Source organism: Hirundo rustica, chromosome 6 (assembly GCF_015227805.2).
Source record: "Hirundo rustica isolate bHirRus1 chromosome 6, bHirRus1.pri.v3, whole genome shotgun sequence".
Classification (NCBI taxonomy): Eukaryota; Metazoa; Chordata; class Aves; order Passeriformes; family Hirundinidae; genus Hirundo; species Hirundo rustica.
In genome coordinates, this window is record NC_053455.1 from 7,426,260 (window position 1) to 7,444,875 (window position 18,616).

The following is an 18,616-nucleotide window of genomic DNA, read 5'->3' on the forward strand; positions in this document are numbered from 1 at the left end:
GCCTTCTCCTTTCTCTCCAGAGAGAGTGTGTCGGTGCAGCTACACACCAGCAAGAAATAACATCTCTAAATGTGTGTAGGAGCTCAAGTGATAGACTTGTTAGAAATGCCCTGACCAATGCACAGAAGGGAAAACAGGACACTTTGCTGGGATGTTAACACTCAGCAGAGAATTTCTCTACTTGTGAGCCCTGAGGGAAATAACGGTTGCTCTGAAAAGCCCTGTGAGCTTCAACAATTTGACATGTTTCCTTCCTCAAAAAGCAGTGTTTCCCTGCCAACTGCTCCAACAAGGAGGAGCTTGGGAAGCGGAGATCGGGGTAAACTGCCCTTCAGGATCCCAATAGTGAAGGGATGTATCAAGGGAAGCACCAGCTCTTCGCCTACTCCCCTGCTTTGTGATATTAATACCAAACAGGAAGCATCCTCTGTCATTTTGTCGCCATCCCTGCAGTCATCCCCATTAGCTCCTGGGCAGCTCCTTGGTAACACAGACCCTTGTCCTGTTCTGCTGCTTTCTCTCTCCAACAGTGGGTATTTCTGTGGAGCCCTGTTCTGAAAGGGTCATTTGCCAAGAGAAACACCATCCCTCCCTTGGCCAGGGACAGATGAGAAGCATCTCTGCCCCCTGCAGCTGATGCCGTGTGTGATGAGGCTTCTCTCAGCCCTGGCACACAGCCTCCAAGTAGCCACGGGGCTGATGAGCAGCAAATTGCCACCCACAGCGCTGTGATTCCCGCAGAATTCCAGTCAACCCACCCCTGCCAGCTCTGCCAGGCTTGGCACTGCAGAGGTTGCAGTTTCCAACTCTCAAATTGCGGTGCTGGCTTGTGTGGTGGCCAAGGGGACAAAGGGGGAGGGGGCACCTTTGCAGTTGGGCAGGTTTCCATGCCAGGGTGTTCTGGGCAGAAGCAGACCTGTGTCTCCATGCTCACAGAAGAACATACAGGGACTCACCTTCTTGCTGTGCTTTGACTGTGCACCTGTGATGTGGCCTAAGTATCTCACTGACTTCCAAATTCACCGTTCCGTGCTCTCAGGTGTGGCAGTACCAGCCACACCCACAGATATAATTATGGCAGTCGTCTCTCTAGGAACATTTTCCTTCATTTAAAGCCATCATCATAGCTTGGTGACTCCCTGCACTACCTGCTGCTCTCCACTGAATATAAAAGAACTGCTGGTGAGATGTTGGGACAGAGTGTCAATCTTGTAGGCACCAGGAAGGAGGTGAGGAAATCCCATTCCCACCTGTCTCACCTTTCCTTTATAGTCCTAATTGTTCTGGGGAAAGGAAAGGCTGGAGTGCCTCCCCTCTGCTATTAACCAGCCATCGTGTGCCACAGAACAAAACAAAAGATCTTTTAATGTACAGCCTGGCTCACCAGTCATCCTAAAATGTTGCACCATAAACATCTAAGATTAATAATTTGGGTATTTTCCCCTTCACAATAGGCAGGGGGAGCATTTGTGAGGCTGCTAAGCAATGCTCAGTGCGGCTAAATTTGGGACATGCTCATGTGACAGGCATCACAAAAACTTTGTGAGGAATGAAGACAATGCGAAATGTCTGAAGCACATCAGAATAAATTGCAGCTGGCCTGCTTGCCCTGCACATTTATTGATGCTGCTGCTAGCTTCCTTCTCTGGCAGTTCCCACACTGAAGCTTTATTACTAAAGTTGTGTCACATCCTGGTGCCTGTGCTTGTTTAATGTGGGCTCCATCAGTGAAATCTGAAGTCCATGTGTGCCGAGTTAAGCCACATCCTGGATGCTGTGGGTCTCCTCCTGTCCCTTGGCTCTCTGCTGTGGTGCCTGTGTCCATGTGCTGTGGCTTGGACTCATCAGAAGCCCTCCAGGGAGATTCCCAAGATGCTCTGATCCCTCCAGAAGTGACTGCCCCCTCTGCCTCTGGAACTCTTTTGTAAATGATGTTTCACCTGAAAGATCTCATTGTTTTCAGGCACACCAGTGTGATGGGGAAGGGGCAGGGGAGTTAGTGTCCTCCCTGGGGCAGGGGGTCACTGGAGGGCAGGTAACTGAGGCTCCAGGAAACCCTTGCATCCCATGGAGAACAATCTGTCCTCATTTCAGTTCAGAAAAACAACAGGATAGCCCCTGGCAGCAGGAATGGACTGAGCTTCTGAGTAGAAGATGAAGTTTTCAGGTCCCCTGGAAGGCTTCAAAGCTGTGCTGTGGGCACATGTGGAGCGTTCTCCTTCTCACAGTGAGGTGTGTCATGGGGTCAGCTGGCAGGGGTGGCCTCAGGGTAACTGTGGGAATGGGGGAGATGGTTCCCATGGCATGCTAGGGATGTTAGATGCCGATATTTTTTCATTGAATTCTCCCTGGATTTTACAGTCACTTGTGATGGTGCTGCTTGAGTACCTGAGCGCTGTTGTTGATGTTTTTGCTCCACCTGGCCTGTGTGAGCCAAGCACGGTTGAAGGCACCTGTGTGGCCCTATAGCTGATCTCTCCCTGGAGCTGGGCAAACCTGTGAGCACAAATCCCAGTGCAACACCTTCCCAGGGAATCCCTGTGAGCTCTGACTGCAGCTTTGTGAGAGGCCATCAGCAAAGTCAAGGAAAACAAACGAAGGTTGTTTCCTCCCAAAACAGCTCTCTGGAAGAGCTGTGCCTGTGATGGTGAGGATGAGCTGCCTGCCCCGTTTGTGCCTGTGGAGAGCAGAGGAAGGTGTGAGCTGCCCTGCAACGTGGCAGGCAGGAGCTCCTGGCTCTGGGCAGCATCCAAGTTAACCAAAGCCATGAAGATCTGTGGGGGGACACATCCCTGACCTTTGTATCACATGGAAGCTCTCATCATCTCGTGCTTTGGTTTTACATGGCTGTTGGGGTTAGAGACTTTTCCCTGCTGTTTATGACTGCCCAGTTTTGTGGGGAAAACAGGACTCAGTTCTCTCAGGAAGGACAATTGGTCCCATCCAAGTTCTACCCCATGTTAATATTTCTTTTAAAGTCTGTGTGTGCTTTTTGTTTATGAAGTGAAGTGAACACATCAGAGCCTTGTCAAGCCTGTCATCTGGGTCTCCCTTGACATGCAGCCCCAAACTTTGCCCCTGCAGCCAATGACCCTCATTCCAATATCCCCTCTCCTCCTTCCCCTCCTCCCCACACTTCCACATGGAGAACGTTTTCTCCTTTGCTTCCCTCTGGCTATTTCCAATACATTCTGCAGCATGCCTGGATTGACCCTGGGGCCCCTCACTGGTGCTGCAGAGCTGGGGCCATGGATGTGCTGCTGGGGGAGAAGAGTCCCAGCGCTCCAGTGCAGCTCCTGTCCCAGAACAGCTGGGCTAGAGAGAGATGCACAAGTCCCAGGATGTTTCCTGCTGCTGGAGCATTCTCTTTTGTGCAGAAAGGCAGCTGCTCTGTTTGTTGCTCCCAGCTAAAGCTGTTTGGATAGATACAGACTGCATTTCTAAATGGGCAGTTTTTATCCCATTTTTAACACTAAGCTCAGGCCCAGGGTGAATCTGCTGTAGAAATTCCCATGGGAATTAGTGCAGAGTCAGAACGGGAGAGTCTTAAAGCTCCTTGCAGTGTTTTCTAGAGCAGCACTGGAAGGGGATGGTATCTCAGCCTTAAACTGAGATTTCCTGTAATTTGTCGGTTTTCACAATTATACAATTATTAAACCGAGAATTTTCTCCATTTTTTTTCCTTTGAATTTGCTGGATGCCATGAATCAGAAAGTGGCTGGAACAGTTATCTTGCTCCAATGTAATTTGATTCTCTTCTCCCAACCCCCTTAGCATTTGATGAGAAACCTTTGTATTTTCATGCTTTAATACAATCTGGCACATAATTACAAATGACTCATAGATAATCTTGGTCATGGAGCTCTCTGAAATTAGATGATAATTTAGCCTGGAATTTCTGTAGAAAGAACGAAGGAAAAGACAATTATAATTATTCTAATCAAGATATCTTTTTCTTTGCCTGGGGTATTGCTCTGTGAACTGCCAGAAGCCTGAAAGTATTTAGACCATTTCTGTTTGCCAGGCAAACACTGCCGAGCACCGTGGAGCTGCCTCGCCATGAAATCCCCAAAAATGCTCCTGACAGAGAGGAGAGGATGAGATGTGCAGGGGCACAACCACAGAGCTGAGAGCTGCTGGGGTGTGAGCGGGGCAGCCCCTAAAAAGTTCCTTGTCAGGAGCTTTGTGGAAACCCTGGGGCAAAGAGGGCATTTTGTGACAGCCACCTGTGATTCTCACGGCATGGAGAGAGGCACAGCAGCTGGCAGGAAGGAGGGATGGGTGCTCCTGGTTGTGTCACTGGATCTTGTGCATCTTCCCTTCCTCAGCTTTGGGGTTAGTTTAGGAGCTCCCAGGCAGCTGCTGGGCTGTGGGGACAGCTCAACAAGGCCGAGTGCACTGCACATGGGTCAGGACAATCCCAGAGAGTGGATAGAGAGCAGCCCTGAGGAGGAGGACTTGGGGTCTTGGTTGACAAGAAGCTCATCGTGACCCAGCAATGTGAGCTCCCAGCCCAGAAGGGTGAACATAACCTGGGTTGGATCAAGGGCAGGGTGGGCAGTGGGGTGAGGGGGGTGATTCTGCCCCTCTGCTCTGCTCTGGTGAAGCCTCAGCTGTGTCCAGCTCTGGAGGCCCCCAACACAAGGACATGGAGCTGTTGGAGCAAGTCCAGGGGAGGGCACGAAGATGCTCAGAGGGCTGAGGCATCTCTGCTGATGGAGACAGGCTGGGAGAGCTGGGAATGATCAGCCTGCAGAAGAGAAGGCACTGAGCTGACCTTACAGCAGCCCAGAGGGGTTAAAGAGAACTGGAGAGAGACCTTTTATAAGGGCATCTTGATAGGACAAGAGGGAAAGGCTTTAAACTGAAAGAGGACAGATTTAGACCTGATATTGGGAAGAAATTCCCTGCTGTGAGGGTGGGGAGGCCCTGGCACAGGGTGCCCAGAGAAGCTGTGGATGCTCCATCCCTGGCAGTGTTCTTGGCCAGATTGGATGGGGCTTGGAGTAACCTGGACAAGTGGAAGGTGTCCCTGCCCATGGCAGGGCATTTGGAACTAAATGATCTTCACTGTCCCAGTCTAAACCACGCTCTGAATGTGACAGGATCACTCTGCACAACAGAAATCGTGTCCTTGTCCTCACTCCAGTGCCTGGGACCCATCTGCAGGAGGGATGTCTGGCCCATGGGATGCTGAGCAAGGGAGAGTCTCCATGAAGTGCAGCCCCAAAAGGGAAGGAGCTGGTTGTGTCAGACTGACCCTGGACTGTTAGACCTCATGTCCTGGTCGCTCCTGTGATGTGGCTGTAAATGAGAGCAGGCTGGTAGGAAAACAGAGAATTTATGTTAGGAGAGACTCAGAAGAGTGTGTCTTGTCTCACCCAGCAAAGGCAAAGAGGGGATCTGAGTTCAGTCTAAAAATACTTCAAAGGGGCAGGCACCAGGGAAAATAGAAAGCAAAAAACCCCCAAGGTTGCATAAGAATAAATAAGAATAAATTAACCATGAAGTAATTTAGGCTGAAAACTGGAAGGTTTGTTGGTATTCTGGGGAGTTTTTCCCGGTTTTATGTTCTGCTTATTTGGGAGAGGAACATAAAGGCTGCATCCCAGAGGATGAGTCTGGCACGAAATGACCAATATGTTCATGCCAACATCTCTGACTGTCCTGCTGCTGATTGCTTCTGGCAGCAACATAAAATGAATGTGCTTATGGAGGATCCTCAGCCCTGCCCTGCACCCCTGATAGGCATCACTATCCTTCCACCCCACCTCCAGGGCTGCCTGGGGCTGGCTCCTGGAAGTGTCTCCAATAGGGTCAAGCACTGGTGAGGCAAAACCTCTCCTGCTTGGAAACCAGAAGGTGTTGGGCCAACAGAAAAGCCAATTAAAGTGAATGCAGCAATGTAATGGGAAGAGGGGTGTGATTGCTCTGATTTTCATGATCACTCTTGGCATTAATTAGATCAAATACTGTCTTTGATCTGTGGTGGGTACAGGTTTTCTCAGCCAGCTCTCCTCCCCTGGAGCAGCGTGCAGTCCCCACAGGGCCCGTACACCAGGTGAGTGGGACCCCAGGTGGCTCCAGCTTGTGGGAGATGGAGGTCTCTGGCATGCAGATCCCCTGCAGCACCCAATCTATGGGTTATACATGAGCTTTGCCTTGTCTGTGGGTCCAGTGGAGGGCGAGGGCTGGTGGGGTGACCTGCGAAAGCAATGAGCACGTCTCCCGGCGCTCACGCTGCGGGTGCCAAGTGCTGCTTGCACACATGACACTGTGTGTTAACAGCTGAAATCTCACCTCCCTTTTTTATCCCTTGCACCTTTAGAGCTCTTGGCTTTTTCCCTGCCAGCTCTTTTCCCACCTACCCCTTCCTAGCACACATCACACTGCGGCATCACACCAATCGCTCGGCGAAAGGAGCCACTGATGGGGACTGGGCAAAAGTTCTCCCTAAAAAGAACTTGACATATTTCACATTGATTTCTTTTTGAAGCAAAAACTTTGCCTTGCTTCCTCAGTTAGGATGGCGTTTCCAGCTGTGTGCCAGGGTGCCACAGCAGCAGAGCTGGCAAACAAAGGCAAGGTGAGATGCTGTGGATGGGCAAGGATAAAACTCAGGAATGCTAATGCGCAGTGGAAGCCACTCTGAGGCCAGGAAGGTGATAACACTCAGTTAATCCTGTTTGCCAAGCCCCCATCTGATTTTGCAGCTGTGTCCCCAGCTTTGGTTCAAACCCTGCCAGCAGTGATATCCCAGCCAGAGCTCTCCCTCCCTGTGCTGCCACGGGCTCTGCGGGGGATGAGGGCAAAGGGGCTTTGCTGGAATGAATGGGACAGGAGTTTCCCAACTTGCATTAAGATCCTCCACCCTAAATGGGGTTATCTTCCCTTTGTAGGAGCTCAGGTTCTTGGGGATAAGCCCTTTTGTAGGAGCTCAGGTTCTTGGGGATAAGCCCCAGCCTTGATGCGCTGGGGTAGCATCTTCCTGCTGTGCCAGCTCAATTTGTGCCTGCAAAACTGTTAAGCCTGAATGTTTACTCCTGCTGTAGGATTATGCAGGCAGCACTGTTGTTCTGATGGAGCTCATCCCTTTACCCCCAGGAAAGCAGCCAGAGGAGGCTCAGATGGCTGGGGGAAGCGTTTTATCCTTATTTTGCTGTGGTGCTGTGCTGCCAGCGAGTGGGACGGGACTGGCCTGGGGCTGGGCCAGCGCAGAGGCTCGAGGAGACAAAACAGTGAGAGATTTCATGTTTCACCCTGTCTCTATTAACTGCACACTCAGGGCAGGCTGTGAAGATGGGGTGCTCCCAGCTCTGCCATGTGGAGGAGCTGGGATCCCCTCAAGACACTGCTCTGCTGGAGCACCATTCCTGCGGGGAAAGGCTGAGAGAGCTGGGATTGCTGAGCCCGGAGGAGAGAAGGTTCTGGAGAGACCTTAGAGCACCTTCCAGTACCTAAATAAGGAGAGCTGCAGAGGGACTTTTTACAAGGGTGTGGGGTGACAGAACAAGGGGGAATGGCTTCAAACTGAGAGAGGATAAGTTTAGATTGGGTAGTGGGAAGAACTTTCTTTACTGTGAGGGTGGTGAGACTGCGAAACATCCCAGAAAAGCTGTGGATGGATGCTGCATCTCTGGCAGTGTTCAAGGCCAGGCTGGATGTGACCCTGAGCAGCCTGGTGGAAGATGCCCCTGCACACAGCAGGAGGATGGCTCTAGAAGAATCTTTATCTTCCCTTCTGACACAAACCAATCTGTGAATCTCTGATTCTGTGATGCACTTTCTTTCACACACCTCCAAACCCTCATTAACTCAGCAACAGCACAAACAAAGTGGAAAGCAGCTTGCAAGAGGAGGATCTGCTCTGCCAGGGGGTTCTCAGGGCTGTCCTGCCTCCTGAAGCCTGTCAGAGTCGGGTTTAAGATCCTGTAGAAGTAGCAGGAGACTAAAGTCTCTGATAGATGTAAAAGTAGCAAGATCAGAGAAAAATGCAATTGGATTCGGAGCAGCTGCTGGGAAACAGATTCTTTGCAATAGACTGAAATGCTCTTAGCACTTGATGTTTGTGCACTACAGTGAAAACATCCCTGGTACAGAAGGTTTATTTTAACTACAGAGGACACAACCTGTCAAACGAATGCACAGCTCCTGGTTTGATCTAGTTCATCTCCATGTTTGTGTTTTTTCTGCTCCTCAGCAGCTCTGGTGGGGCTTGTTGAGGCTGAGTTACTTGTGATTTTGGAAAGTGGGGCTTTATGGGAAGCCACAGCCTCTGATCCCCATGTGGAGATACATTATCACACAGGGTGGAAGAATAAGCAGGGCGATGATGGATGTTCAGATTTGCCAGCTGAGCTAAAACACTGAAGGGGAAAAAAAAAAAAAAAAGCTGTTCTAAACATTTTGTTTGATCTCAATCCAGATATCTGATTTCACTTCAGAGAAACTGTGTATTTTTTAATATTTACTAGGCACACCTGAAATGTAAGCTACATTTAGTGCACACTTGCTCTGGTATTTATAGTAAGGGATCATGTGTAAATTTTGGAACGCTTCTTCACAAAGAAAAGTTAATTTAAAAGCAAAATGTTAATACTGTAGTCAAACTTCCCTTTGTCAGACGACACTTCCAGCTCCCTTTTGCTTTAACCAGCCTGACATGCATCTGTGAACTATTTGGGTCTGTCTGAATCTGCATTTTCAATTGCATAAGCTCTGAACAAAGAGTTTCCTTCCTGCATGGGGGAAAGCTGCTCTGCATCCTCTGCCCCAACACCACCAGATGCTCCTGCTCCTCTCCTGCCTTTTGTCCTTGTCTGGGAAGTTTTTGCATCCCTCCTTTGGTACAGCAGCAATATCAGAGTGTAAAATAAGAAATGGCTGTTCTGTGTTGAAGCACTTGGTGTTTTGGGGTGCAGCTGGGTCCTTACAGAGCTCACATCCCTGCAGGGATAACTTCTGCCTGTCCTCCTGCTGATTTCTGAAGGAGAAAATTAATAGGCAGGAAGCCAACAGCTTTGTAGAGGTGGGACTTTTGTGACAGAAAGGGACTTTGGCGGTGCTGTGAAAGGAAAATTATTTCTATACAATTTAACATGAATCAGTGTCTTTTGAAGATGGGGAAAAAAAAAAAAAAATCCACCACAACAAAACACCACCACCTGAGGACCAAAAAAAGGAAATGTGTTTGCTTTTAGCATGGTGGTGGTACTGCTGCTCAGTAGTGGATGCTGGAGACTGATGTTTTCCCTGCCCAGGGTGGAAGTGACCCACATCTTCTCTGGTGGAGGGACCTGAGCAGAAGCAGGGCTAGGGGGGTTCTGTAGGCATGGCTGAGCTGGGTGCCAGGCTCACTCGGCCCCAGACTGGCTGCCCTGTATTTTCATCCCTTGGTTTGAGACGCTTTCTAGAGCACTGGCACAGAGGTGTGGGAAAGGGGGGCGGGCAGGTGATCATCTCTTTCCTCTTTGTCTGAAGGCAGCACCAACTCTTCTTCGGGAAACCTCCTCCATGTGTAACTCTTCCCTGCGTGGGAAATGTGCAGGGATGTGCACTCAGCCCATCACACACAGATTTGGGAGTGAACTTCAGCAGCCTGTCAGCAGGGAAAGAAAACATTTTGCCACTCTGTGGACCCAGCTCCAAATTGTGCAGAGGGCAAATCCACCTGGTGTCCATCTTGCTCAGCCCTTCTGTTACCCTCAGATTCCTGTGATTAATTAGCTTTTCCTATGAAAATCCTACCCAGAACGTGACAAGCCAGGAGCAGGAAGTGATTGCTCATAGATATGTATCTAAATTGCTGAACTGGTACCAACCCAATAACAAAGGTGATTTTGCCTAATGTTCCTACCTCAGGCAGAAGCTCCAGCGCTTTGAGGAGCAGAATCGCTCAGCCAGCAGGTACCTGACCGCAAAATTAATGATTGATTCTCAGTTCTATGTTTGTTTTAAGGTGTCACCTTCACTTTGCTTCCCCCTGTACCTACCAGCTCAGGGATAACTGGGTTCAGAGGATGTGGCTCTCCCTCAGGGAACAAAACCATAACAGCCTCTTGCAGCATCATCCATGGACCTTGGGAAGCTCCGTGGAGGCACAAGGTGCTCGGGCTCCAGGAGCAGATGCTGAGGGCTGAATTTCAGGGGGAAGAGATCACGGCTGGGCAGATGCAGTATGCTCCTCACTGGCAGAGAAAGATTTTCTTTTAAATTTGATTTATGATAAGTGGAGAAAGGACGGGACTTCCCAAAGCAGCTAAGGGAATTAGGTGCCTGATTCCCATTGATTTCCCTCTGACAGAGATTAATGCACTGTTTTCCACTTTGCGATGCACCCAGATGCGTTGGCAGGGCAGGATAATATATCAATCAGTGAGTCATCTGTCTGCTTGCTAACTCCCATGAATGGCAGGAGGATATTTTACATTAGGCTCCGGATTGAGTTTTTGCCTGCTAATCATATTTTGGGTCGTGTGGTGTTGGTTGTTTTTCTTTTTGGTGTCTGGGAGGTGTGCTTGCAGGGGTTCCTGGGGCACTGCACCAACAGTGGGCAAGGCTGATCCCTGGAGTGACTTTTTTTTCGTGGGGTGAGGCAGCAGCAGGTTTTACAGAGGGGAACATCTCCGGTTCATTTTCATTTCCCCAAATTCACGGGAATCGCAGGAAGAATAATTGGACGAAATGATATTTTCCAGCCACCTTAGGCACTTTGCTGAGGCTGCATTTGCCTGACAGAGCCTTTTATTTCCCACCTTCTGATACTCAGCAGGAGAGGGACATTATTGTCACTAGAATATTCCCGATTCAGTGAAATTTGAGTGGGCTAATTAAATAATGTAAAAGCCTTGCCAAAGCCCAACACTTTTGTGTGAAAGGAAGCGGCATGGCGTCCCTTCTCTTTATTTAAATGGGAGGAGAGGAAATATGTGAATTTAATGAACTCTATAAGTTCCTGTGGCTTATTCTGAGCAAAGCAACCTTTAGCACTATCTGCATTATTAATATCCCAGACGGGCAAACTGGCTGATACTTGACACCAAATAAAAATCACATGGAAAAACTTTATTAACTTCTTCCTGTTGTCTTGGTGAGATTTCTCCTCGATCTCAGGGAGTGAACGCTGCTCCTTGGAAACGTGCTGGACATGGTGAGCTCTTTCTGCCTGTATTACTTTCACATCCTGTTTGTTTAAGGACTGGAAGTTTTGGCCTTGGAAGTCAATACCCAGCTCCCATTCATGGCAGTTGACTTTGGATGAGGCACATGTTGCTCCAGGTCTTTCTAGAGAGGGATGTGAGCTTCCATCTTGGCAGAAGGAAGAAACCAAACCTCTGTTCTCACCAGAGCACCACGGTTTTTTGCTTTTCAGGGAAATGCGAAGCATTTTCACTCTCCTCAGTGTCTCTGCTAGCTCTGCAAACCCTTTCTGCTCACCAGGTGCCTTTGTGGGACCAATGGTTTCTCCAGGGTCCCTGGGGGCTCAGCTGACCCGATCGAGATGTGACAGAGACAGGGACAGCTCAGGGTCAGATCACAACACCCTGCTCTGCCCTGCCACTGTCTGAGCACTGAACCTCTGACACGATCCAGGTTGAAGATACCCTTTTTAGATACAAGTTCTTTTAACCCTAGCTTAAACCCAGATCAAACCCAGGGTGATTTCAGTGGCCCAGTTTGCAACCGGAGCCGTGGGGTCCGGTGGGAAGGAGGAACTTTGGAAACTGGATTTGCTGCCAGAACTGGAGGCTTCTTAATCTTCAGCTGTAGCAGAACTGCCTCCTGATCAGAGCAGGCACAGGAGGCCCAAAACATAACTTGTCTGAGGGGCTACACTTTGGATGCCGAGGATGCTGCAATTTTCCTCACCCCTCCTTTACCTGTCTGGCTGATGGAGACTGTAAACCCAGGGCACTGGCTGTGGTATCACAGGAGGTGCCTGTGGACTTGTGTGGAGCACCTAGAAACACTGCTATGACCAGGCAGGCACTATAAGAGAAACCTCAAGCTCAAATTTACAAATAGCTAAAGGGGACCCCAAGATTTCCCAGAGGGTAGAGGTGGGATCATCCCAGCCCTGGGGTATTAGGTAATCCTGTGGAGAAATGATCTCCCTTGCTATCCAGAGCTCTGGATGAGGAGCCTGGCAGGTTAGATTTGCTCTAAGAAGATGTCTCATGGTTCGGTGGTTTGGGTTTTTGTTTTTTTTTCCTGTACAGCATGTGAGATGTGGTGAGAAGAAATGCTCAAATCGTTCTGCGCCCAGATTGCTGTTACAAGTGAGTGCTCGAGGCTGAATGTTTCTGAGTGATTTCACTGTCCAGGCAGAACTGTTGATTCTGCTCCATCAGGTGCTGGCAGCTTGCTGGATGTGCTAAGAATTGCTGGGATTTTAAAAGGCCTTGAGTACATAGTCTGTCCTTGCCAGTGCTCTGAGAAACTTTGTGAGGTTTCCAGAAGGTCAGACAGAGCTTGGAAATGTCCTGAAATATCTGTCCCAAAATCTTTGCTGGAATAAGAGCTGCTCCTCTGGTTTCAGGCCCTGTCCAAGAAGGCTCTGGAGCTGCCTGCCAGCCCCTCCGAGGCCCTTGGCTGCAAAGTGTGTGTGTGTGCTTGCTTTTAAATGAATGAATAACATTGTTAAAGCCAGTAAGGACATCCATGTGCCTGGCACTTGGTTCCTGTAATGCTCTGCTTTCACTTGGGGTTTGATGTTTTATCAGCCTCCCTTTGTGCTTCTGCAGACTCGTCCCTGCTCCTGTGTCTGCTCCAAGCTCCCATCCTCCATCCCGTGCTTATCCCTCCACCCCTGCCATAGGTTACAGAAACTTCTTGACACCCTGCATCACCCAGGACTTTTTTTATCTTTTTAGAAAAAAAAAGAAGAGTAGATCAGAAAAGGTGCAGAGGAGACTGAGCAAATCAGCGATGCTGAAGTCCCTGCAACAGCAATTTCTTGCATAATCCACCCCAGGAAGCTGCCTGGGCTACAGAGGGGGCAAGAAAGTCCTTGCAGTCCCTGCCAGTCTGATCCCTTCACCCTTGAGACAAGTTTTACCTGGAGGCTGAAGGAAAACTTTGTGTCCTAAAGCTGCCTTCTCTGCTGGGCCACTTCTCATCCTCCCCTCTTATGTGCTTTCTGCTATTTTTATCTGGCACACAGGTTTGCTGAGTAGGAGAGCCCTCAGTCACTACTAATCAGCAGCCTCCCCAATCACGTCTGGATAAATAGAAGTGTAACATATGCCCCAAATGGCAGAAGAACTGGAAAACTTCGGTGACTAATCACCGTGAGAGGGTGCATCACAGCCACCAGAGCCATTTCTGCTAAGCTCAGGCTAAAATCCCAGGGCAGGTGCTATTTATGTTGTACAGCACTTCAGAGGCAGCCCTGCAAGAAAGCAGATAGAGATGAAGGTCAGAGCAGGCCTTTTAAACACTACATTACTTAAATGGCTTTTCCTGCCTCAGCTGTCTTGCTCTGAGATTAGCCCAGCTCCAAATGAGGAGGGTTTTTTCCCTGTCACAGTAAATCCCATGCATATTTCTGTGCTGGTTCTGAGGCTGGGAGATGCAGAGCTATCCTGGACATTTCCAAACAATTCCTCAAGCTGGATACTTGGCTGGGAGATCCCTTCTGAAATAGTTAATGATTACAACATCTCTCCAAATTGCATCAGTCCTTTGATCTCCTCGGTGTTTGAAAAAAACCCCAGCAACTCATTTTCTAAATTGCTGTCAAGTCTTTAATTTTTTAGATACCTAAAGCTGACATGTGAACACACCCATGTCTATAGCATAGCCTTGGCTTCTCTGAATTTATGAGAAGCTCAGCGAAATTTGAATGATTGAGTTACTAAAACAACTTTCAGTGCAATTGCCGTGCATTGCTTTTCCAGGTACCAGGGAAATTGGATAATTGACGCTCAGGTGACGGAGGTTGCTCTTTGTAAAAGCATGGAGTGTCCACTGCAGCTCTTTGAAGAAACCCCATTAAAATGAGCTGAGCAGCATACGAAAACACCGAGTGGTTCATGGTTTGGGAATACTTCTGCTCCTCTGTGGCCATTTCTTTTCTGGCTGGAAAACTGGCTGGGTGCTCGGTGCACGAGGGTTGGGCGCTGCATTCAGTGCAGTCCGGGGATGCTGCAGGGGCTGCCTCGAGTGTTTGCACCTCCTGACACTCTGCAGGGGCAGAGACCAGACTCTGCATTTTCAAAGCAAGTGTAAACCCAGATTTAGCACCCTCTGGGTTACAGATTTAATCCAGTATAACAGAGAGCAGCATGTGGCCCATACTTCACGGCTATCACTGGTTCTCATGTAATAAAGCAGTGGCACAGACCTGAATGCCTCAGAAACCATCTTTTCCTGACTCTGGCCCCACCCTGACAACTGTGTGCCACAAGAATGCCTGTGCCCGGGGTTAAAATTGCGCTTCCCAGCAGATAGGTTAACTCGGCGCTTTCGCAGCGTTCCGAATTTGAGTGCCTTGCAAAGGCCTCCTTGTACCAAAACGAGCGTGTCCCTGACCTGCTGCTATTTAGGTAGATTGCCAGATTATACATTTAGTTATTTTTACTTGTGCTGCCTTGAAGAGCTGTGGAAAGAACCATCTTTCCATCAGCTGAGCGAGGCACCCCATAGATCTTTGTTCCAGGCTCTCAGCAAACTCAAGGAAATATCTCTGGGTCACCTGTGTTTGTTCCACACTTTTAACTTTTCTTTGGAAACGGAATTTCTAGAGGCTTTTTAAGGCATTTGAGACACTTGCCTGTGCCCAGCTTCCATATCCTGAGCTGAGCAAGGTGGGAGGATCCCGTGCTTCCTTTCACCAAGTGTCAGAGGACTGAAAGATCTTTTTTGGGTCAGAACAAAATAGGATGCCCACATGACCACAAGGGAACTGTGCAAATGCTGGATTTCTATTTTTTTGTTCTTTGGCCAAACTGTGAAGGAAGCTCAGGTTAGATCAGTTCAAAGTGGGTTTTGAAAAGTATTTTTGCAAGGTGAAATATTAAGCAAAATATTTTGTTTTACTGAGAACATAAAGTCTGACTGCTCTGGTACTTGACTTTGTTATTTTTTCATTATGAAGCCTGAAACAAAGCCATGTGTTTGATGCCTGAATTTCCAAGAATTCCACTCCCCTCATTTTTCTTTTTTTTTTTTTAATTTGGAACATACCCAAGAAGTTCAGTCCAAGCTAATAAAATCTGGCCATCCTGAAAACTTCATTTTTAAAAAAATAAAATTTCTTTTTGCACCTTAATATTTCTGGCTGGTTTTCCTACATGGAGCTCCCAGCCTTACACCCCCAAGCCTTGTCTCTGGCACCATGCCCCATGTGAAAGCTGTGGGTGAACTGACATTTGTGTTGTCAAGTGTGACTTTGGCTTGAAGAGCATCAGGTCCTTCAGGATGGTCTCCTGTGACAACTCAGGGCAGCTTCCCAGAGACAAGAGACTCTTCTGAACAACAGAAGGACTAAAAAATGTTGGGAGGGACAAACTTTTAGGCTCTGATCTACATAACCATCACAGTGACAAAGCTGCCTGTTGCTGTAGTACTGCATCTTATTTTGCCAGGCGAGTGTGATATCAGATCCAAATGGAAAAAATAAAAATAAAAATAGAAGAGCTCAAGTCCCAGCTCAGATAACAGTAATGAAGTTGAATCAACTCGGCCTGAGCTAGGACAGCACTTGTGTTCCCAGCCTTAGGAATGTACTTAAACTGGATCTAAGCATGGCCCTGAAAATGCTCAAGTGTTTTCCAGAGCTCAGTTTGTTGCTGTCCCAAAGGTTCCCATGCAAGCTGTTGCCTTCCTGAATAAAGAGAATGAACTTAGTGCACAGTTCCCAGAAATGTAAAAATTATAGTTTAATAAAATGGCAATAATTGGATTTATGTCATCTAAATACTCTTTGGTGTGAAATCTCCCATCTGTAAGTGGGTGAAACAATTTCTTTCATCTTTTCATAAAACCAAGAAGCTACAAAAATGAGAAGGTATAAACATATCCTTCAGCAGCAAGTATTGCACTGAATTGGCAATTCTTCTGCAGCTGAAGGGAAAAAGATGTTGAATATTACTATATTGTAGTGTACACATTAGTAGAATATTATACAAAACCAGCATTCATTGTTCTGCATTAAATAGAGGTATATATGCATTTAAATAGGCACATCATGACTTGGGTTTATTGTGCCAATATTTTATTTATCTATCACGAGCTTATTTTTACTGCTGACAAATATTTTCTGTGCAGTTTGAAATTCAAGAGAAGTAGTCACACACAGTCATTAATGTTTAAAGTCACAGGATATTATTTAGTGTAGTGCTAGTTGTATTATATTATACATTATGCATTAAATACTTTTTGGTGGTACACTTATTAAATACAAATTGAGGCAAGCCAATCCCTCAGTGGAAACAGACCTGCCAAATAACTATTTTCTTTTTGCTTTCAATGTGACATACAAATGAAGATCTTCTGGATTTCAAAGCTGGTGCTGTTTCTAACCCCCCCTCTCATTTTTCAGTGTGGATTTCCAGGGCTGTGGGGACTTGTTAAGGAAAGATCAAACACAATATATATATGTATTAATGCATGAAACAGATATATTTACTTCACTGGGGCATTGAGAATTAATTAGCCGCTGATTAGAAAGTGGTGGGAAGTGAAAACCACTATCTAGGCACTCGATGCTGCTTTCCCTTTGAATGTGCAGCTGGAGATGGAGCCAGTCAGAGATGGTGCCACGGGACGTGTCTGCGTGTGCCCTGGCTGCTGCACAGTCCAGCTGATGGATTTGTGTCTTTCCAGGCTTTCCTGGAGTGCTTAGGTGTGGACACTCCTGATAAACCTGTGTCTGCAGCCAATGGTGTTGCAGTGTCCCCAGAGCCTGGCCTGGAGGGGCAGCTCCTTGCTCAGTCCATGGAATCGCTGGGTTTGGGCACAGGAGCAGCCCCAGGATCCTGCCGGCTGCTGGAATGCCTGGATCACCAGGAGAAGGGTAAGAGCAGAGCAAACGGGAGGGGATGAAACAACAGCCCCCAGCCCCTGCCAGGCACTTCCCAAGCCTGAGCAACCACTCCCAGATGTATTTTCTGTGGACAGGTTCATTCTTTCATTCTCCCCTTGAAGCCAAGTAAACCCTCAGCATCCTCAGGGCAGTGCTGCAAGGAGCTCCCAGAGGTGGGTTGTTGTTGTTGTTATTTTGTTGTTATTTGTTTGTTTGTTTTTTGTTTTGTTTTGGTTTGTTTGTTTGTTTCTTTGTGGTTTTTGTTGGATGGTTGGTCAGGTGTTTTGGTTCTGTTATTGATTTTGTTGTTGTTGTTGCTTGTTTGGTTTTTTTTTAACAATGCCCTCTCTTTTGTTTGTTTTTAACCTGCCATCCACTGGTTTGGTGCCATCTTGTTCCTGTGCTGTGGAAGACAATGAGGCATCAGTCCCTGCTCACTCTCTCCGAAGGACTCCTGAGCTTATAGACCCTTATCACATCTCCTCTGTCATTCAACTCCCAACGTGAGAGGCAAGACAAATCCTGCTTAGCTGTTTCCTGTGTGGGTTAATTTCCCTGAACTTTCCTCTAAGGACAAGGCCCATTGAGCCAGCGCTGAGGGACGGAGAGCTTGGTAAAAATGAACTCACAAACCGTGGGTTTTTCGGCAAAGCCTCTGGGTGAGAGCTCTCATCCCACTGGGAGGGGAAGGGGAGGCACCAGGAGATGAGTTTGGAAAGAAGCTTTTTGTAGCCGGCTCAGTGTGTTGAATTACTGCTCCTGTGTGAATTTTTGTTTCTGAATGCTGTGGCAGGTATTAGTATATTGGGATTGTAATTAGGGGCAGGACAACCAGGGGGTTTATGTATGTGTCTTTTGTTATTTAAATCTTCTACATACAGTCATAGCAAGCTCTGGAGCTGCCTGTGCTGGCTGTGCAGCTCTTGTCTAACCAGTGAAACCCATTTAAATCTGGAGACTCTTGGGTCTCCCAGCTGTCACAGCCCCCTGTCACAACAAGAGAACCAGAAAAGCCTCTCTACCACATCTGGCTCAGTTCAGCTAATGTGATTTGGGTTTTCATGAGGGCTGGAGGATGGGGTTGTGTTGGGTGGGGTCACAAATATCCAGTGCATCCCCAGGCATATGAGCAGCAAGTCTCAGACCATCTCTAGGGAGAAGAGAATGCTGCAACATCTGGGGGGGGAAAAAAAAAATCAAAGAAATTAAGTAAAACATTAAACTAAAGAAAAATAATAGATTGTGATGGCTTTGCGGGATTAGAAACACGCTTCTTAGGCAGCCTTTAACCCCTTAATTCACTGCCAGTAAATTAATTTAATTCACTTGCCAGTGAATTAATTTAATTCACTCTGACCTTGCACGTGAACGGGAAGCAGGACTTTGAGAAACACGGCACAAGGGGGTGGAATGCTGGGGTGCTGCCATCAGCCCCCCACAGCAGCTGTAGCTGAGCAGGGGTTTCAGAAACAGCCAAGCCCTGGGGTGATGGTCAGCCCTGGCCACAACTCGGCTTCTTCTTGCCTGAAGAAGACGAGCACAGTAAAAGAGAGCCACGCTGAGGCCTGCCCTGAATTCCACCGGAGTTCC